The 22,828-nt window shown below is 42.2% G+C and overlaps 1 protein-coding gene across 1 annotated transcript in view; it reads left to right on the top strand.

The window, feature by feature from the left end:
• LOC126162381 (EGFR adapter protein-like) overlaps nt 1-22,828 on the top strand; it is a 1,239,193-nt gene that overhangs the window by 73,037 nt on the left and 1,143,328 nt on the right. The window contains exon 2 of the mRNA XM_049918894.1: nt 17,250-17,324. The gene's annotated coding sequence lies outside the window, so the exon portion shown is untranslated. The remainder of the gene's footprint in view (nt 1-17,249; nt 17,325-22,828) is intronic.

Here is a 22,828-nt window from a genome sequence, read left to right as displayed (position 1 = left end):
CCTGTGCAGACGCGAGTACTCGCGCTCAAAACCGGCCAGTTGTTAAGCCCTGCTCTATTAGTTACTGCCATACAGTGGCAGTACCAAAAATCACTGAACGTCCCCTTGGCCGATGATGTTACGATCATGAGCTTATTCAGGGGTTGTGGATCTGAGCCGTGTCGAAGTGTCAGTCTTGCTAGATGGAGGTTGTCAATTTGAGATCCAAGTTAGGCAGCTGGTCTACATAATCGATATCTGTGTTTTGTAGAGGGGAGCAGAGTAAGGTGAGTTGAAGAGTTGAGTTGCGGATAGAGCGGCGAGCACCAGGGTGGCGTGGCTGTCTGCAGGGAACTGTGGTCACCACGAGAGGGCGCACTGGGGCGGGCAGCACGCTGCCTCTGGAAACAACTGACGCACGCAGCGAAGAGAGCGGTGGACTGTGCAACTGGCAGCGAGGCGGGCGGCCCGGGGACAGAAGTTGTACCCGTTAGCTGCTGGTCGACCATCGCCGTGCGTGGTTGGTAATGCATAGGCCAGGATAGACGAACGTGCAGCTCATGTCCGACTATGTGCTAAGAGAGACGGTCTGGGGAATTGTCAGATTTAATAATCATTAAAGCGACGTTTCCGCGACGTGACTTTGCTTGCGAACATAATTAAAGTGTATTACAGTTCTGTCAATACGAGTAGAATCTGACTGTCAAGAAAATAGTACTCTTGCTCTGCTGTAGCTCATGACTGTAATTTGACAAACAATTTTCAGCTTCCTTATCTTGGTAACGTTAAGTCTGAGAGAAAGTGTAACGCCTGACGTTATGAGAAACAGGCCGATCAAAGGGATTCGGTAGTGCTTTTAACTATCAGATTTAAGTTAAGGGCTGAGTGTATACCTTACATAGTTTGTAAATAGGTATATAAGAGCGACCGCTACGGTCGCAGGTTCAAATCCTGCCTCGGGCATGGATGTGTGTGATGTCCTTAGGTTAGTTAGGTTTAAGTAGTTCTAAGTTCTAGGGGACTGATGACCTCAGATGTTAAGTCCCATAGTGCTGAGAGCCATTTGAGCCATCTTGGTATATAAGCTTGGTAATCACAAGTAAAATTTTATAAATGTTCTGCCTTATTGTCAAAGTAGTGTGCTTAGAGCGTAGTTGCTCAAAGCTGAGTGTGATTTGGAAAAGCTTAGAAACACAGTTAACAGCACATGAACGCTTTTATTTTTTGGAGTTAACGGATGTTCTACATGAAACTGAGAAGACAATTTACTTCTGTAGACCATATTTTCCGCAATTAATCTTTTCGCTAAGAATTCAGTAATACTACAGCAAACGATGCAGTTGCGCAGCAATGATTGATTCTCATTTGAGCTACTTACGTCAAATAAACGTTGTTAAAGGTTTATCTTGGCATTCAGTAAACCTCACACTTCCCTATTTCCGTATCACTCAACTTCCACATTTTTCCACTGCTCGCTTTGCTCCTTTGCCCCGGCGTCGGTCATGTAGCCAGCACAGCCATTAGGCAGCTTAAGAATTCATCTGGGTCTGCCCGCCGCAGTTACAACATTCACACTGCTGCCATGCTTCGGTGGGTTTTTGGGCTTTTTAAGTGGTTGTGGTCAGTCGTGGAACCCAGTGGGCGGTGTTTGTTATGTCCACAAATGTAGTTCAAGATGTTTAAAACTGACCCTTTACTGATTTTCTCTTCTTTCACTATCGCCTCGATTGTTGATCGCCGGGTTTCAAACGCTGATTTTTCCTCTTCAGCCTCCCGTTTCTTCACAGTGGGATCTACAATTTCGCTGTTTCTCATTCAGACTTAAGTAGAAGTGTCTATGCCACCTAACCTTGGTTTCATATGACTCATACAATGGTTCGCTGTTGCCATATACTACCACTACCGTAGCGTCGTTGTCTTCCTTCATATGCAGAATATGAATTACCATACGGTAATCAGGAAAAATGTACGAACACATGAGGCAGTACTGACTCTACGACATCTAAATGGTTCAAATGGTTCTGAGCACTATGGGACTCAACTTCTGAGGTCATATCCCCTAGAACCTAGAACTAGTTAAACCTAACTGACCTAAGGACATCACACACATCCATGCCCGAGGCAGGATTCGAACCTGCGACCGTAGCGGTCTCGCGGTTCCAGACTGCAGCGCCTAGAATCGCACGGCCATTTCGGCCGGCTCTACGACATCTATTTGAAGATAGGATAAAGAAAGACAAACCTACGTTTATAGCATTTGTAGACTTGAGAAAGTTTTTGACAATGTTGACTGGAATACCCTCTTTGAAATTCTGAAGGTAACAGAGGTACAATACAGGCAGCGAAAGTCCCTTTACAACTTAATGCAGAAACCAGACAATTATAAGAGTCGGGGGACATGAAACGGAAACAGCGGTTGAGATGGGGCGTGAGACAGCGTTTAGACCATCTCTAATCTTATTTTCTGTACATTGATCAAGTAGTAAAGGAAACAAAAGAAATTGAAGTAGGAATTAAATTTTAGGGGGAAGAAATAAAAACTTCGAGGTTTACCGATGACATTGTAATACCATCAGCGACAGCAAAGAACTACGAAGATCAGCTGAATGGAATGGGTAACGTCTTGAATGGAGGATATAAGATGAACATCAACAAAAGCAAAGCAAGGATAATGAAATGTAGTCGAATTAAATCAGGTGTTCCTATCGGAATTAAATTAGAAAACGGGACGGTAAAGGTAGTAGATGAGTTTCGCTATTTGAACAGTATAATAACTGATGATGGCCAAAGTAGGGAGCCTGTAAAATGAAGACTGTCAATCGCAAGAAATGCATTTCTGAAAAAGAACGTCGAATATAGATTTAAGTGTTAGGAAGTCTTTTCTGAAGGTATCTGTCTGGAGTGTAGCCATGCATGGAAGTGAAACGTGGACGGTAAACAGTTTAGACAAAAAGAGATTAGACGCTGTTGAAATGTGATCCTACAGAAGTATGTAAGATTAGATGAGTAGATCGCGTAACCAAAGAGGATGTACCCAACGGAATTGGGGTGACAAGAAATTTGTACCACATCTTGACTAAAAGAAGGAATCGCTTGATGCGACGCAATCTATATTACGGGCCATTAAAATTGCTACACCAAGAAGGAATGCAGATGATAAACGGCTAATCATTGGACAAATATATTATACTAAAACTGACATGTGATTACATTTTCACGCAATTTGGGTGCATAGATGCTGAGAAATCAGTACCAAGAACAACCACCTCTGGTCGCAATAACGGCCTTGATACGCCTGGGCATTGAGTCAAACAAAGTTTGGAGGGCTTGTACAGGTACAGCAGCCGATACCACAGTTCATCAAGAGTAGTGACTGGCGTATTGTGACGAGCCAGTTGCTCGGCCACCATTGATCAGACGTTTTCAATTGCCAGTATGGTGTTGACGAATACACGCTTCCCATGTGCGTTCACCGCAATGTCGCCAGACACGGATGCGACCATCATGATGCTGTAAACAGAACCTGAATTCATCCGAAAAAATGACGTTTTGCCATTCGTGCACACAGGTTCGTCGTTGAGTACACCATCGCAGGCGCTCCTGTCTGAGATGCAGCGTCAAGGGTAACCGCAGCCATGGTCTCCGAGCTGATAGTCCATGCTGGTGCAAACGTCGTCGAACTGTTCGTGCATATGGTTGTTGTCTTGCAAACGTCCCCATCTGTTGATTCAGGGATCGACACTTGGATGCACGATCCGTTACAGCCTTGCGGTTAAGATGCCTGTGATACGAGGCCGTTGGGATCCAGCACGGCGTTCCGTATTACCCTCCTGAACTCACCGATTCCATATTCTGCTAACAGTCATTGGATCTCGACCAACGCGAGCAGCAATGTCGTGATACGATAAACCGCAATCGCGATACTCTACAATTCGACCTTTATCAAAGTCGGAAACGCGATGGTACGCATTACTCCTCCTAACACGAGCCATCACAACAACGTTTCACCAGGCAACGCCGGTCAACTGCTTTTTGTTTACGAGAATTCGGTTGGAAACTTTCCTCATGTCAGCACGTTGTAGGTGTCGCTACCGGCGCCAACCTTGTGTGAATGCTCTGAAAAGCTAATCATTTGCATATCACAGCATCGTCTTGCTGTCGGCTAAATTTCGCGTCTGTATCACGTCATCTTCGTGGTTCAAATGGCTCTGAGAACTATGCGATTTAAATTCTGAGGTCATCAGTCGCCAAGAACTTAGAACTAATAAAACCTAACTAACCTAAGGACATCACACACATCCATGCCCGAGGCAGGATTCGAACCTGCCACCGTAGCGGTCGCTCGGCTCCAGACTGCAGCGCCTAGAACCGCACGGCTACTCTGGCCGGCCATCTTTGTGGTGTAGCAGTTTTAATGGCCAGTAGTGTAGAACATCAAGGTATCACCAGTTTAATATTCGAGGGAAGTGTGGGGATAAAAATCGTAGTGGGAGACCAAGAGATGAATACAGTAAGCAAATTCAGAAGGATGTAGGTTCAAAATGGTTCAAATGGCTCTGAGCACTATGCGACTTAACTTCTGAGGTTATCAGTCGCCTAGAACTTAGAACTAATTAAACCTAACTAACCTAAGGACATCACACACATCCATGCCCGAGGCAGGATTCGAACCTGCGACCGTAGCGGTCACGCGGTTCCAGACTGAAGCGCCTTTAACCGCACGGCCACACCGGCCGGCAAGGATGTAGGGTGCAGTAGTTACTAGGGGGTGAAAACGCTTGCGGTGTATATAGTAGCTTGGAGAGCTACATCAAAACAATCTTCGAACTGAAGGGCATAACAGCAACAATTCCTGCTTATCAACAGTCTGCGCCATTTTGTTTCGGCAAAAGAATTTCAAAGTGTTGTGCACTAATTCGTGCACAGTGGTAAGGGGAGGTGAGCCACAGAGTGATACAGCATCTGTCTTCATGGGAAGCTGGGAAAGAGCAAAAATGATTGGCGAACGTGTAAATATCATAAACAGAAGTTTTACTTAACTCGTAGAACAAAGCATCGTAAACTAACTTTACGAAAGAAGAAACAGCTTTAAAGTCCTGGTATTACGAGATACAATTATAGAATGTCGTGCAATGTAAGGTTTCCGCTACTAATGCACGAGGAAACTGTCAAAGGCTGTCCAAGACTAAAGACAGTCAAAGACTGTGACTGAGAGTGGGCGTGCCCCAGCGGCCGCGCATCATTGGATCCGGCAGGCCCCTGCCAAACAGCTATCAGCGTTTGTCGGAAACTGTGTGATTCTGTTGCCAAGCGTGAGACGCTGGTGAGGGCAGTAACGATCTGTGATAGTACAGAAAGGTTACCAGGAGCACAGACACGTACCTGAAAGTAAACAAAACATTTTTTAAAAATTTTATTTACATGCGTTTAGGACTTAGATACACAAAATAATTAAAATGCAGCACGATAAATGGAGGTAAAGTACATTAATACAAGATACTGAAAGTAATAACATGCTATAGCAAGACACATGTGGTTTTATTATTAAATGGACCACAAGATCCAGAATTCCTTAGTTTTAATGGCCTTATCACTTGCTACCTAAAGATCGTCTGTGGTACACGTATTAGAAAGTTTCTGCAGACCAGGAGATGTTGCGTGTCCTGTAGTTCACCACATTCACATAATTCCTCCTCAGTGGTGTAGCCCCACTTCCTGAGGTTTGCCTTTTATCTTGACACTCCTGTTTTCAGTTGGTTTAGAATAGTGGTTCCAAATCTGGGGGTAATTACCCCCTCAGGGGTAAAATGAAATTTTCTGAGGGGTAAAAACTGAAAAATTCGATTCTGTTTCAGTCACGAAACTAAATGTTTTTTTTAAAAGAACATAACTGTTGTCACAATTTTGTAACACTAAAATATTTATTATATAGTTTGTCAATACTGTAATTACTTTTCCTCAGTTAGTAGCATTAACGCGATGGAGGTTACAGGTTCCTCACTATGTCCAACCACTACACAAATATGTTATCCTTTGTCCCGTACATCGCTGATGATATAAATGAGACAAGATGACGGGGTCAAGGGGTTCAATTGCCGGCCGAGTAGGTGATTTTCTCTGTCCGGGGACTGGGTGTTCGTGTTGTCCTCATCATTTCATCATCATCATCATCATGATTCGTAACAGTGGCTAGATCGGACTGTGTAAGAATTGGACTTTGTACGGTAGCTGTTGACCACGCAGCTAAGCGCCCCACAAACCAAACATCATCATCATTATCAAAAGTGTGACACACACGTAACAAATGCTATCAATATCTCAAGAAAATGTCTTCTCCAAGTTATAGATAGTACCTACAGTAGTCCAGAAATTGCTTCATTACTTACTTAGAAACAGATAAATAAATTAACTGACATCACTATATACAGTAATTACATAAGAGCTACTATAGTGCTGTACTCAGTATTATTATTATTATTGTAAGTATTATTACCGTTACTATTCGTGTCTGTGATTACACACAAAGCTTTAACAACCTGAAGTCTTCCAGTGACTGTCAGTTCAGAAGCAAGGAATGCATTAATTAAGTGCAGTATAAACAGTAAGCTTAGTGCACACATTTTAACTTGGTTGATTGTTAATGGGGTTGCAGTGTGCAGGTAAAGAAAGTGCCGCAATGGAGAGGAGTAGTTCAGGAGAAGTATGTCTTGTAACAAGTCTCTTTCTTCAGTGTGGCAGCTAGCTTTCTTATCGGAGAAGGAGTTGTGGGTAGCACTTGCGATGCACGAGGAATTCCTTCGTCACTCCTTCCAATACACGCAAACATAAACTGAATATCATTCATCTTTCATCATTTTTACCCCAGAGTAACAAGGTGCTAATCCCGAGACATAAATAACAAGGTGGGGTAAAAATTTACCCGACGTTTTTTCTGGATTATTTGTTTCACAAAAGAGTTTCTGGAGTAACATAAAGTAATAATCACACAATATGAAACATTTATTACAAAGTATAGTTACGTTACATAATATGACAAAGCAAATTATAACTATAATATCAATGCATTTTATTGTATCATGGTTGTCATATACAGAAATATGACACTGCACTTATCTATTGCATTCAGCTACCCTTTGTGTTATGACATTGCAAAACACAATAGAACAAATCAAAAGGCATTAGAATCATTGAAGGAAATAACATGTAGATTTGTAAAAAGTATAAAGCTAACAACTACGAAAAAATAGTTTCTCATGTGAAAGGAAACACAGATTTTATACATTATTTTCAAAATTTGATGATATTTTGAATATACCAAACATTTTCAAACTAAACTGTTATGGGAAGTTTGACAAATATTTTTCCGATGGTCCTTGCACACTGATTTTGAACAGACACAGCATTCAAAGAAACTTTTCCAGTCTTCTTTTCGACTGCAAAGAAAGCATCGTCCACTTTTTTTTGAGATTGTTTCTGGTTGTGCTGATCTTGGAGGACACGGAATGCCGCTTGGAATATCACTCCCAAGATCTGTTACATGCTTATGCGAAGCTCTTTGGGTAAATTTTTTCTCGTGATTCTGTCCTTCATTTTTGCTTCAACCAGCCGGAATGCCAATAACTTGAGAAAATTGCTTCGGCTGTTTGTGCCACCATTATGCTTATACAAGACATAGGCGTTTATTCCTGATGCATCTAAAATCCCGTACATGTATCGCATTGTCCAGAGCCTGGTTTTTCGTGCTGTTGTCTTGTTGTGGCATAGTAAATCAAATACATCTAGTCCTCGTTTGTTATCGTTGTAGAAAAGTACTATGTTCGATTTCTTTGTCTTCTCATCTATTTCACCTGTCTCATGCATCGTTGACAAAAGAATAACGTTTTTATTTTTCTTTGGAATGTATGACTCCAGCATTTTTTCTCTCCTGTAAATGAATACAGATGAAGAAAGCTGGCCTATTCTTCGTTTGAAGCAGGGATTCAGGTATTTCTGGTTTATTCTTGCGTAAGGTGCCAACCACTGTCAACTTTTTGTCAGCCAGTTTGTCGGCTATTTCACAAGAAGCAAACCAGTTGTCCATTGTAATGTTCCGGTTGGTTCCTTATACAGGTTCACATAATTGCATCACATAATATGTAGGAACTGAAAAACATTTGTCCCTAGTCTCTCTCCCCAAATATGGAATTCCTGTATAAAAATAATATGTCTTCGCGTCATATAATGAAACTATCCGTACCCATATTTGTCCGGCTTGCTTGGCAGATAGATTTTGAATGCGCATCTGCCTCGGAAGCTAAGGAGCGTTTCGTCAATGGTTAGGAGGGCAGAGAGAGTGACTATGTTTGACAAACATACCCCAAAAATCACGAAATGCAGCAAACTTCTCTGCCGTTCTTCTTTGCAATCTGGTACGTTGGTCATCAAATCTTACAGTAAAAACTCGAATCGGTTTTTCGTCATAACTCCTCGGAAAAATGGGGACCCATATACCACAGACCTCGCATCAGTATAATTCAGATGCGCATTATTTAGAGCTCGTCTCATAAAAAGTATACCAAATAATGCTTCTATTTCGTTTTGGTTGGCATCTCGAATATACCACTGCGGTGATGTGAGTTTTTCCCTTGAATTGGCAATTTTTTTTGGTTTGTGTACGTAACTATTAGTGAAACCATGTCACTAGTAAATAACAGTTCAAATAATTTCAGGGGAGACGTTTCGTTTATTGCCTTGCTTAGTGCACCAAGTGCATGTACCACTATATTCTTAACTGGCACTCTCGACGCTTTTTTGTGGAAGGGATGCGTGTTCCAACAATACCCATTTCTGCCATATAAAACTTTCCTTACTTGGCTGATGAATCAACCTCAAGTAGCGGTCGTCCTCCTGCTCGTCTGTGATATGACCGTCTTCAGGTTCACTCACATCTTCGTCCGATTCACAGTAATATACGTTTTCAGCCTCTTGACGCTCAAATTCTCTTATTATTTCCTCTGGAGTTGCTAACAGTTCATGAGAAATCATTTTCTACGTCTGAAAAAGAAAGTACCACCTATTTTATAAACAAAAAAATTTAACATAAATAACAAGGTGGTGTGATTTTTTCACAGTTTACCTGTTAAAGGAGCATGGAAAATAAAGCCTCAGAGATTATAGCCTCCTCAACGTGAACAACAATACTGACTGGAAAGGTAAACAATGACTCCCATCCGAGAAGCCAGTGGTGCCAACATAGGATAAAAAATTATATCGACTGGGGTAACTTTTTACCACACCTTGTTATTATAGGGTTAAAAACAAAAGTATTCCAAGAAAAGCCCTTCATTCTACAATTTTTCTTATGCGCTAAAGTTGGTGATAATGTGCCTTCATTCTACAGTTTACTTATGCGTTAAAGTTGTGATAATGTGGAAGAGGGGTTACGCAACAGATAACAGGAGGAAGGGAGAGGGCGGGGGTAATAGCTGATGTGTGATGCACTCAGGGGTAATGGTCTAATAAAGGGTGGGAACCACTTTAGGGCCTTGCACGTCGCATACGTCAGATGAAAGCTGCCGGCAGGTTCCTCTTTGATGTTCTTCCTGTTCCTTTCAGTTAATGAATGCTGTCATAGCTCTGTTCGACGAGTTCCAGATGCTGACGGAATTGCTGATGTCTTCATCAAGCTCTTTCTTGACCTCAGCCTAGATGTTTGTGCTTCACGTCGTTTTGGTAGCACAGTACATGCAATAAGACCGTTGGGCAATGATACACACAGTGGTTACGGTTACTACAAGCCACACCACAAGTTGGGAAACGGGGCCAAATTTCTAGTAGTTTACTGTCGAGTTGAGATTTTCACACACAAATGTTTTATTTATTTCATATCTTACAGAAACTAGCAGTACAGCAATCAACAACCTTTTAAACACGCCGCTAACGGCAATAAAATAATTTATAGCAACCACAGTTTAAAATTAAAAAAAAAAACTCAGAAGATAGCAGTATGGCAATCAACAACCGTTCGAAACACGCCGCTAACGGCAATCACGTAATTTAAAGCAATGCAACAGTTTCAAAATTTCTTTTAAAAACGGCAATCAAATCATTTTTAGCACTACAACAATTTAAAATTAAAAAAAAAACACAGAAACTAAAAGTACGGCAATAACAGCCTTTCAAAACACGCCGCTAACAGCAATAAAGTAATTTATAGCAATGCAACAGTTTAAAAAATTTAAAGAAGTTTCTTAAACAGGCTACTAAAGTAAATACAGAACTTTGTTAATAGGGTACGGTGACGTAGTGAAGCTACCAACACCGCCATTTAAAAAAAAAATCAAAGGTCTCAGCAAACACACGATTAATAGCAATAAAGGAATGGAGGAATTTTAAAAAAAGTTTTTAAACAAAAGTGTCCTGGAATATTATTAGAACATGATAGATATGACTGCCACAAATCACCCACTCAGGGATGCTCAGGCTAGGCAGAATACTGACCAATTTAAATACGCCCGTAAACCCAACTGCCACTCTCAGGCTGATCACTGCACCGACTTTTAGCCAGCGGAAACTTCTAATAAGATGGCTTAACTTGCTGAAAGAATTAGAGGTAACCTCGTGCAAGGAAACATTACACCCCACAGTCCTGAATGAGCGACCACATGATCAACCAACAAGAAGCATGAATTTACTCATAACACATGACAGAATAGCGAAACAATTAAACTGCCAAAACTACACCTCCCATCGGGCAGTAACGAGAGGAGGAGGAAAGTTCACTGTCTTCAATTACACTGGTGCCGGGGACAGGAAACCCGATCGCCGGAGGCCACAAGGCAGAAGAGACACTGGTTACGCAAACTTATTAGTTAATGATTAAAACTTCCACTAACTTTGTTGTGGGTTGGCAGGAGAGCCAACACCGGTTTACTAGAGGAAGCCGAAAGGCACGCGTTTTAGCTCACGCAGGCTGGCGTGAGGTCTGGAACAGGACAAGGAAATTAGACTTTAGAAAAAACGGACGTAGCTGGTGGAATACTTAATTTTAATCCATTAATGATGAGCGTCGCTCTTGACGGTACATGTTTTACAGTATCAATAGCAACTGGTAATGGCGCCTTGCTAGGTCGTAGCAAATGACGTAGCTGAAGGCTATGCTAACTATCGTCTCGGCAACTGAGAGCGTATTTTGTCAGTGAACCATCGATAGCAAAGTCGGTTGTACAACTGCGCGAGTGCTAGGATGTCTCTCTAGACCTGCCGTGTGGCGGCGCTCGGTCTGCAATCACTGATAGTGGCGACACGCGGGTCTGACGTATACTAACGGACCGCGGCCGATTTAAAGGCTATCACCTAGCAAGTGTGGTGTCTGGCGGTGACACAGCAAACTTAACTTGCAATTATGCTCGAACAGGCAGTGCACGACCTCCGATGGCAAGGATCCACACATCCGACCGCGCACGCGTTGCCAGTGTACCCAACACGCCACGGTCACGCGACAACACGCTCTGTCACCGGAGTTTACGTCTTCTGTGCGACGTTGACGGGTAGTGACCGCTCGCTCTTGTTAGGTGTATCCTTTTTAAACTCCAGTATTGAAACGGAAGACTTAAAGAAGCTTGTTAACGTCCCACCAAGGTGAAATGAACAGCAACTACTCGTGGGGCGATTCTGTATACAACCAACCCGAGGGGAGCTCTTCCGTCAACTCCACCCGCTCGTTACACACAGCGACCGAGCGAGGTGGCGCAGTGGTTAGACACTGGACTCGCATTCGGGAGGACGACGGTTCAATCCCGCGTCCGGCCATCCTGATTTAGGTTTTTCGTGATTTCCCTAAATCACTTCAGGCAAATGCCGGGATGGTTCCTTTAAAAGGGCATGGCCGACTTCCTTCCCCGTCCTTCCCTAATCCGATGAGACCGATGACCTCGCTGTCTGGTCTCCTTCCTCAAAACCAACCAACCGTTACACACAGCCGACATACATCACGTGGCGACTCGGTACAACCGACCACGCCTGGTCCGCGCTGGCGAGCCACACTCCCTCTCCACCGTCTCCACCACCCTACTTCCGCGCCACCACACGAAGTTACCACCGGTCAAAGATCTCACTTCCTCCCTAGCAGTTTCCCGGAAGCAAAACGCAGGTGTAGATAGCAGAGGAGAAGACAACCAAGCAGCCACTTAATGACAGACAACATATCAAACAAACATGTCAGGGGAAGAAAAGGAAAACCAATGCAATTTAAACACAAGGTGTAGCACTAGTCGATACACGGCTCAGGCAAGTTATGTGGTTTTCTGGAGTAGTGCACGCAGCTGCGTGAGAGCGGACCCGGTAGCGTAAGAGGAATTACCGAGACGGCGGACAGTAGGGAAGGCGCGGCCAGAGACGGGACCCGACCGCGGCCGTTAAACCCGCACAACAAGCGAGCACGTGGGCGAGGCAGTCCGCGTGTCGTGCGCGCCGCCACAGCGCGCTTATTATTGCGGCAGGTAGTTTACGTCTCTCGGGGCAGTGAAATACGAGTGGAGCGGGCCCGTGGCCGCGCGCTCTGTAATTACGCAGGCACACGCGGACGCCGGCCCTGCCGGCTTCCTCTTACCGAGAGCCGCGTAACCGAAGAATGGAACCGAGTCGAGTCGTTCCGCTCCGGCCGCTAGCTATCGCGATACTGCGCTTTTATTGCGGCGACCGTTACCTGTCCTTGCATTAAGCGCAGTAATGTTTGTCCAGGGGGACTGCTGGCGAGACGGTGCTCGACGAAAGTGGCTCGCGGAACAGCGCAACGGTCTGGTGACGTCAAATCACAGGATATGTTGCCGAGCGTGACCGATCGGTAAGTCGGGGGGAGGGAGCGGCGACGCAATACGTCCTCCGTTGCCGAGGTAGCCAACGCACTACAGTCAGAGAAAGCGGGAACGTAGCCACTGATGCATAAAACTTTTGCAGTTGGACCTGTATTGACTAGACTAGATTGGCAAAGCGGGTTTTCCATGCCAGGAGAGTCTGTTAGTATCAAATATAGCCCTTAATTTGAGAAACAAATTTCTGAGAATGTACCTTTGAATGACAGAGTTGTATGGTAGTTGAAACCTTCCCATCTCCTCTATATCTTTTTTTTTTTTTTTTTTTTTTTTTTTTTACATAACTTTCCCTTTACAATATCCTATGAAACCTATCCTTATGATTTCTAACTCTTGCTTAATGAAATCTTCCCTTTGAAATTTATTCTCTTTCTCAATCTTTGCATACACATTTAATTGCTGCTTATTAAAAGTGATTTTCTGATTATTTCGACGAAACATAGAATGTGTCGTCGTGGCCCTCAGTCGTTATCTGCAATAACCCAAAACTGTTCCTTACCTTTTTCTACTGTTACTGGATCGCCATCTCACTGCTACATCGAACTGCGACATGAATATACTTACTCTGGTTTACTATACTCTATTACCTGCTGGTGGGCTGTCGTAATAAGTGGCTGTATTTATTACCAAAGCTGACGTTATTCTTTAATAGCAAAGCTGACGTTATTCTTTAATTAATTTGACTGAAGTTACGTAATTCATAGTTACACTTTTCTTGACAACAGTAAAATTTATGCAAAGTTTTACGTTGATGGTTTTTGGGATGGATTATAATCAGTAATGCAACATTGCTGGCAAAAGTTAATTATATTCTGAAAATGCTTCAAATATTTACTGTTGGTAATGGAATGATTTTACAAACGTTCCAATGGGACTTACTTTTTATAATAATCTTACAAGTAGCATTGCGCAAACATATCTTCAGTAGTCTTGAGTTTCGCAAAGAAAATAATTCAATAATATTAGTTCCTCTTAAGGTAATAGTTAGCTGATGTCTCTGTACATCGGTTTATAATCTCTTGTAAATCATAGCTAGAGGCTGGCAGGCACACTACTCCTCTCAACCTCTCGCTTCAGACCTGCTACTAACTCGCTTCACATCTCGCTTACTACTGACTTCCTACGAACGGTAAAGTGCGGTCTCTCCCTCCAACAATGCTTTGTGGTGCAGACAATCCCTGCTACCATTGCAAAATGTATCAATACGCGATCTTTCCCGCTCTTTTCTTAAAATGTATCCATACGCGGTCTCTCCCGCCCTTTTTAAAATTATATCAATTTGCGGTCCCTCTTGCCAACAATACTTTGGTGGAGACATTCCCTGCTACCACAATTATTTCCAACATGACAAATATTAATTATTCCAACTTAATCCTATCAATAAAATATGAACATCTTTCATAAATTGTGGTTTGACAATAGACAATAGAAATTTACACGTGTTACATAGTTCAACATGGACTGCGGGCAAGCGAAGTAATCGTGTGGCATTGATGGTCGGGAGGCCGCATTTGATGAAGTTCGGCCCCCAGGGGCAGGTCCTATTTCAGATGGCGCCACACCGAGCGACCTGCGTGTCGATGATGATGATAACACAACGCCGCGGGGGATTAGCCGAGCGGTCTCAGGCGCTGCAGTCAAGGACTGTGCGGCTGGTCCCGGCGGAGGTTCGAGTCCTCCCTCGGGCATGGGTGTGTGTGTTTGTCCTTAGGATGATTTAGGTTAAGTAGTGTGTAAGCTTAGGGACTGATGACCTTAGCAGTTAAGTGCCAAAAGATTTCACACGCATTTGAACGTCTGGTAACACAACACCCATGCCTCAACAGGAGATTGATGATATCATTCACAGCATGTCCCGTCGTTTTCAGGCCTGTATTAGTGCCAGACGTGGCCACACCCCATGCCGAACACATCAACCAGTTGTCAGGATTTCTGTGAAAATCCGATAAGATGGAAAGAACAAAGAACGTTTTTGTTTACCATTATGCATATTTCAGTTGATTCCATTCTGTATTTTTTATTTTGTTTCCACTTTACTATCATCTGTTTGTACTGTTTTGTAGCAGAATACACCCATCCTTGCAAAATTTCCGTTTGTTGTTTTAATTCTTTACAGCAGTGTGGGTGTACAGCACACCAAAGTAATTAAATAATACTGAAAACTTGTTTTGTTTGTTACATATGTCGTTGAAAAATATGAAGTGTGAAACGAAGTCAAATGCATTTATACATTTCCATCCAAATATGGTGCATACACTGTTTTCCCCTCTTACCACCCAGGCAGCATCGTATGAAGAAGGGGGAAGCGTGCAGCCAGGCCGAGCAGTATCGTTTGTGAGCCAAGCCGCGGCTCAGTAGCCAAATTCTTAGCTGCCCCTGATTTATACTATACAGGGTGGTCCATTGATAGTGACAGGGCCAAATATCTCACGAAATAAGCATAAAAAGAAACAACTACAAAGAACGAAACTTGTCTAGCTTGAAGGGGGAAACCAAATGCCATAGTTCAAACGGATATAAGCTATGTTTTTTAAAAAGAATAGGAACCCCCATTTTTATTACATATTCGTGTAGTACGTTGAGAAATATGAATGTTTTAGTTGGACCACTTTTTACGCTTTGTGACAGATGCCGCTGTTATAGTCACAAACATATGGCTCAAAATTTTAGACGAACAGTTAGTAACAGGTAAAATTAAAATGCAGAACGTAGGTTCGTTTGAACATTTTATTTCGGTTGTTCCAATGTGATACATGTACCTTTGTGAACTTATCATTTCTGAGAACGCATGCTGTTACAGCGTGATTACCTGTAAATACCACATTAATTCAATAAATGCTCAAAATGATGTCCATCAACCTCAATGAATTTGGTAACACGTGTAACGACATTTTTCTCTACAGTGAGCGAGAGAAATTACAGTGACTGAAATAAAATGAGTAAAGATAACTTCTAAATGGAATTACATGCTATCAAACAAATAGCACCGAACAAACCTATCCTTCTACCTTAGTGAATTCCACAATGCACAAAAAGCAGAAACAGCAGGCGCAGTCGTTTCTTTACTCTTTCCTTGACTCACCACTTCAAGAACACAATGATGCACAGTTCCATACCTAGCAAAAGTCTCAGAAAGCTCATATTCAGGAACGTAAAAACATCACTTACTGCGCAAAACACTGTTGGACACTTTTTTCCTAATGGTAAAGACAGCACTCCATCCTTGGAAAAGAGTAGAATATGTAAAACTACTTGTAATTGTGGCAAATTCTATGTACGACACTTCTAACTGCAGATAATACTCATAATACCATCCAGGCCATGTTATAAATTACTCTTCTTACTCACATGCACCATTTTCCTTTATTTCTGATACTGTAATTTATCTCGTTGTGATAAAAAAATTTTCTTAGTTTAATGACAGCTGCTTCGCTCATCTACTTAATATCACTATTGTATATTATCTGTTCTTATTTAGGGCCTATTAAAGGCAAGATTATTTTCTTCAGCCATATCTTTGGAATATGTCACTAAGGCTTATTGTCCAATTATTTTCTTCTAGGTACAACTATTGTAATTTGTCTACAGTTCATTAATTGATATGTCACATAGTTTACTCCTAGTTCAGTAACCTTACATTTTCGTGTATGGAAACAGAGATGCTCTGTAGGTGCACTAATTCAAAATCTTTGATCCGATAAAATTTTACTTCACTGCATACTTGCCTTTTTTAACTGATGAAGGCATAATAACCGAAAACCAGTTCGTGTAACGAATAAGAAATATTATAGAATGTCACACCACTGTTATGTGTGTTTCATTCATAACGTATAAAATATTCCATCAGTGAACAGTGAATCACTGTAAGTAGCAAATTCAGTTTCATTTTACGTCTTCCAGACAACACAAATAATTTTATTCTTCATTTTTGTTATAGGCAGTAAATAGAAAAAAAATTATCTTCTTGTAGAAAAACTTATTATCCCATATTTAAGGCCCCTTCTGATCTGTTTCCGTAATATCTGTGGAAGTTCTACATCGTTTTATGTGTAGTCGCGAGACTCAGTTTTCACCTGACAGTGGCCAAAGAAGCAAAAACTGGTTCGTGATCAAATAAAGGTTATTTTGTAGACCACCAGCAAAGTGTTTTCTACTTAAAATTATTACCATGTTCCGTCAAGCACCAGCAGAAATTCAAATAATATTGTAAGTATGATTACGTGTAGTGATAGCAAAGCAATATTTTTCGAGAAAAGTAGATTGCGTTCCTGTTTTGCGAAATGTGACATGGAAACAACAAATGAACCATTCTCTATATCAGCTTCAAAATACAAACAACATATTTCACGGATAGTAGGCTGAAAAAACTGTAACATAGAAACTGAACCCTTTGATAAGATTTGATTCTTATTGTTTCAGGTAAGCCACAATGGATGATGATGAACGTCACCTCCAAGCATGTAAACAGTTGCAACCACACGGTTGGAGCTCGTGGTAAGTCAGTCACATCAATATACATTAAAAAATTGCTAACCTACAAGTCCAGCAATCGCTGAAAACTGATTAAATATGCAAACAAAAAGATATAGTTTTATAAATAGGTTTTCCAGATTTCGCTTCTAGTCAAAATTCTTTGTTAGCTTGGTTATATTATTTAATACTCGAGCATATTTCGATCATCAATCTATAACGAAAATGTGATTACGTTTAATACGGATACACATAGATTTTAATATTGTAGTTTCCTGCCTTGGCATCAGCCCGGGAACATGCGGAGAAAGAGAACTACAGTTATACGCCATATGCGAAAATGGTTTTTTCTTCCTTCGCTGGTCTGTTCCTAACACAAAAAATTTATCACTCAGTCTGTTGATCATAAATGGCTGTCTTTTTGTGACGTATTCATTTTCACGCATATCCGTGTGTGTACGGATTTTTTACTGTCCTCTGTTTAAAAACTTGTGAAGAACACATACAAATGTCGTTTGCTTTACTCAATACCGCTATACAGAAAAATGTATAAGGCGGACAGTACAAAGGTTGGTTCGACGTCCGTGTCGATGTGCCGACCCAGGTATTAGTAGACAAAATGTGTTACGAGAAGAGAGAATGTAAAAACCATTTTACAATATTAAAGAGAACACATAATTACTCCAAAACTTGAATGCTACAGACAGTGGACATACAGGTTTATATAGACTACTGATCCTGTAGAATATTACTAATCTGATAGTGATGACTTAAGCTGGTGCAAGACTGAGTTCTGAAATCTGTGATTTCGTCCAGCATTTTTATTTTTATTTTTAGCTTTGAGTGAATATTTCTATTTCCTGAAGATGTCCATTTCGTAATTCTATCTCAAAGGTACGTAGAACGTAATATAACACTGTATCTCGGTGTGTTTATGTTCAAATGTTCAAATGTGTGTGAAATCTTATGGGACTTAACTGCTAAGGTCATCAGTCCCTAAGCTTACACATTACTTAGCCTAAATTATCCTAAGGACAAACACACACACCCATGCCCGAGGGAGGACTCGAACCTTCGCCGGGATCAGCGACACAGTCCATGACTGCAGCCCCCAGACCGCTCGGCTAATCCTGCGCGGCTCGATGTGTTTAGCTTCAGATGATTTGTTAATTGTGAAACAGTCAATATACTCTTGGAAACATATTTTGAAACTTCTGCTCGTTAGGCCTAAGCAATACCAGTCTCAACAAATGTCTGGGTTGTTCAGTTTCTCCGTTGAGTGATGCGTTAGTTAGTTCCGGAAGTCATATGATCAAATTGTCTGAAAATATTAGTTTGGAGTGTTGTCATGTACAGCAGTGGAAAGAGGACTACAAAAATTTCAGATAATATGAGAACAGAAGCTTGCGTGATGTGATGCTTTAGAAGAGTGCTGAAATTTAGGTGGATAGATAGGATAAGTATTGAATAGGAGAACAGAAGCTTGCGTAATGTGATGCTTTACAAGAGTGCTGAAATTTAGGTGGATAGATAGTATAAGTATTGAAGGGAAGAAGAAAAAATATGGCACAACTTGACTGTAAGAAGGGGTTAACTGATAACACGTATGTTGAGAAGTCAAGGAAGATTGAGTTTCGTGCATATCATTCTCATAATTCAACAGAAGCTCAGGGCTTCTCTTGCAGGCAATGGAGAAACCTGACTAAACTAACATTACGAAGACAGGCACTTAGTCAGACTCTGAATCCCACGGCAGGATGACGCCGTATGATAGACACAGATTACTGTATTCTTCGTGGTGAAAGCCGTATTCTTCAGTGTGGCCTTGTAAGAAGGAGAATGACGTAAACGTAGCGCATCCGTGAGTCGTGATGGGCGCAACAGAATGTGAAATGTCAAAGTGATTAAAAGATATAATGGGTAAATAGTTGAGTACATTGAATGTGTGAAGTGCTTACGTTATACACGTAAGATATGGCGACCCATGCAGAAGCTGAATAATGTGATCCTGGGTGCCGCAACTATGCCTAATGCTTTCTGGGGATAACCCTCGCCAGCGGTGGCGCAGATTACCAATACAAACCGTAGATCAGTTCTTGTCGACCACTCGTTATGCTAGAAAAATATGATGAGCCAGAAGTTGTTCCATAAAAGAGGCTGTACTTGTACATCTGGTCGGGCCGTGGTGGCCGAGCGGTTCTGGGCGCTTCAGTCCGGAACCGCGCAGGTTCGAATCCTGCCTCGGGTATGGATGTGTGTGATTTCCTTAGGTTACTTAGGTTTCAGTAGTTCTAAGGTCTAGGGGACTGATGACCTCAGATGTTAAGTCCCATAGTTTTCAGAGCCATTTGATTTGTACATCTGGAAGAGCGCTGGTTGATCAAGAGCAAACTTCGATACTGTCGCTCAGTAAAACAAGCAAGGCTTTGCAGTTCCGGCATTAATCTTACAGCCAAGCAAAACCTTTCAAAAATCGTGGTAGTAATTGGAGGATGGGAACTTGTTAAATTCAGTTCAGGGTTGATTTACTCTAGACAAAAAATGTTAAGGTTAATGTATGTGAAAGTGAAAAATCGGTTACCTGCTCGACCTGTGCAGTGCACCTACACGGACATGAATCCGAATATGAAGGAATGGAAGGTGATCAAGATGGTGTGGAAGAAGTACTATAGAGAGAAGAATTTTGACAGTTCATTGAAAGAGCTAAGTGGAGACAAGATACCTACATAGAGGTGAACGCGTCGTTGGGGAGTAATGAAAACATTTTAACACTGCACCCAAGACTGCTAATTTCTTCGTATCGCACATACGGTTGCTGCTTCAACCCCGGAATGAAATGGACCGAGAACTGTCAGAGACACTTTAAAAAGGGTATTCAGGCAGAAAGGGAGTACTTTGAAAATAATAATGTTAACATTGACATGGGGTAATAAATATCTGTGTAAAAATATCTCAGTCTTTGTTAATCAGTCCTTGTATAACGTGACTTGTGACTTAGCATTCGGCACCGAGGGACTGCTTCCTCAAAGTACGGACCAATCTGAGAGCCTGGCATTTGGCTTTTGCAGGTGTCCAAGTCCCTTCCATGGATTCGCCAAAAGAATTCCCCGCTGTCACCTACTACAGTCTGCATATTTACGTGAACATACAATTCAGTATGAAAACTATGGCAGATATATCTGTCTTGTGAGAATCTCTGATGATATTGATGATACTTCTGATTTATTATTCCATCCCATTTGCAATTTTTTAATTAGATTTCTTGATTCGACCACTCAAGATCACCTTCGGATCTAAATAGTTGCGTCAGCAACCCATTTTTCTGCTCAGAGCTACAGAGTACTCTGGTACATGGATCTGAGTGGACAATACATGATAATGGCGCAACTAGTTAGAACGGAAGGTCGGTTGGGGTAACCGCGAGGTTTTTTTTTTTTTTTTAAATCACGTGCACTTTATGTGGAACTAATTACAAATAAGGTTGACAATAACGAACTATTATCAAATCTATTAGGACACAACGTCTAATAAAAATTCTTAAGCAAGTTGCACTCACGGCTGAAGGCCTTATTGACCATAAATTCAAATTATTTGTCAGCTGAAGGCCCAAATAGTAGTAACTCAAAATCATTTTGACGGCTCAAGGCCTGGATAGCAAATTCTTAAAAACAGTTAAACTTCCCGAAGAGATACTAAAATATTTAAAAAAACACACAGTGATCTAAATTTCACTATTAAGAGACAATATCTAATTAAACATTCTTAAGACAAGTTGCATTAACGTCTGAAGGTCTTATTAATACGAAATTCAAATTACTTTTCGGCAACAGGCCCCAATAGTAATAACTCAAAATAATTATTTTTTTTAAAACAGAGACAAACATCACAAGCTGATCAAAGCAAGAGAAGAGTGGGCCTCAGACAGTGCTCCAAGGATCGGCCTTGGAAAGTCGCTCAACTTCGTAAGCGATGAGACAGACAGCCAAGAGTTGTATTCACTTAACCGGATGGCAACTCAAGCTAGTGACAGTTTAAACACAGACCAACACTCTTGCAAAATCTTCCTAACATCTGGTAACCAACACAACAATGGGATAAGCCAGATAAGGCGGAACCGGCGGACAACACTGCTTCTTGAGCATCCAGCGTTTAGAACATCCAGAAACAGAAGGAACCACTAAGACCAAGGTAGTCCAAAGAACAAAATATCCAAACCACAGTCAAGGAGGCTTTCGAACTACACGCCTTACTGGACAGCAGCGGCAAGGCGAGGAAAGTTACACTGCCGTGAAAATATGCTAACCTCCAGGGCAGGTAACTGGGGCGTTATCGGCCACTGGGCTGTAAAATATCGCTGGTTGAACTTCATCAATAAATACAAGGAATTAAATAATTAATTAAGAAGTGGAGGATGGCTTATTAATTTTGCCAACTCCAAACACTCTACGCCGGCCGCGGTGGTCTAGCGGTTCTAGGCGCTCAGTCCGGAACCGCGCGACTGCTACGGTCGCAGGTTCGAATCCTGCCTCGGGCATGGATGTTTGTGATGTCCTTAGGTTAGTTAGGTTTATGTAGTTCTAAGTTCTAGGGGACTGATGACCACAGATGTTTAGTCCCATAGTGCTCAGAGCCATTTGAACCAAACACTCTACTCGTTGCTCTTCGTCTCAGCGACCCTGCGAGCAGCAATGCGCAAACAAACGGCGCGATCTCAAAATAGTGCAGGTTTCACTACTGGGTTAATATTCACTGAACTCAAACGTCCTGGGTCCGGTGGAGAACGAGGTTGTCGCCCTCGGAACTACAGCTCCTCGATCCGGCAGTGCCTGCGTGCTACCAGCCGTCCCGGCATGTCCTAGCGCTGCCAGATCTCACTGCTGTTCCATCCCAACCGAACTCCCGATACAACCGCCCCCTAAAACGCATGACATCCTTCAAAATGGTTCAAATGGCTCTGAGCACTATGGGACTTAACATCTACGGTCATCAGTCCCCTAGAACTTAGAACTACTTAAACCTAACTAACCTAAGGACATCACACAACACCCAGTCATCACGAGGTAGAGAAAATCCCTGACCCCGCCGGGAATCGAACCCGGGAACCCGGGCGTGGGAAGCGAGAACGCTACCGCACGACCACGAGCTGCGGACCATGACATCGTTCCAAAGATAGTACCATGGTACTAGATATCAATAACCGCTGCTGATTGCACTCACGGACAGACAATGCTACCAATCGTAGTGGCGCCAGTAAACACAAGAAGAAAACGAGACGCCACTATCCCTACTACACGATGCCAACCTACCAACGGCACCAACGCCTGCCGCAGCACGGGACAAACCGCAGTGTGCATCGGCAGACGGTGAGTCTGCTATGTTTCTTCGATCCGCTGGCGACATTCGGGATCCACCAATAAGGATGAATTAAGTTTCCACGAACTATGGCTCCTCCAGACCTGCTGCTGTGGGAGGGTTAACGTGCATGAATATGCAAGGTGATCCGTAAAAGCAGTGGGCCAACTTTCAGC

Source organism: Schistocerca cancellata, chromosome 1 (genome assembly GCF_023864275.1).
Source record: "Schistocerca cancellata isolate TAMUIC-IGC-003103 chromosome 1, iqSchCanc2.1, whole genome shotgun sequence".
Classification (NCBI taxonomy): Eukaryota; Metazoa; Arthropoda; class Insecta; order Orthoptera; family Acrididae; genus Schistocerca; species Schistocerca cancellata.
This window is presented reverse-complemented; position numbering and strand designations above follow the sequence as displayed.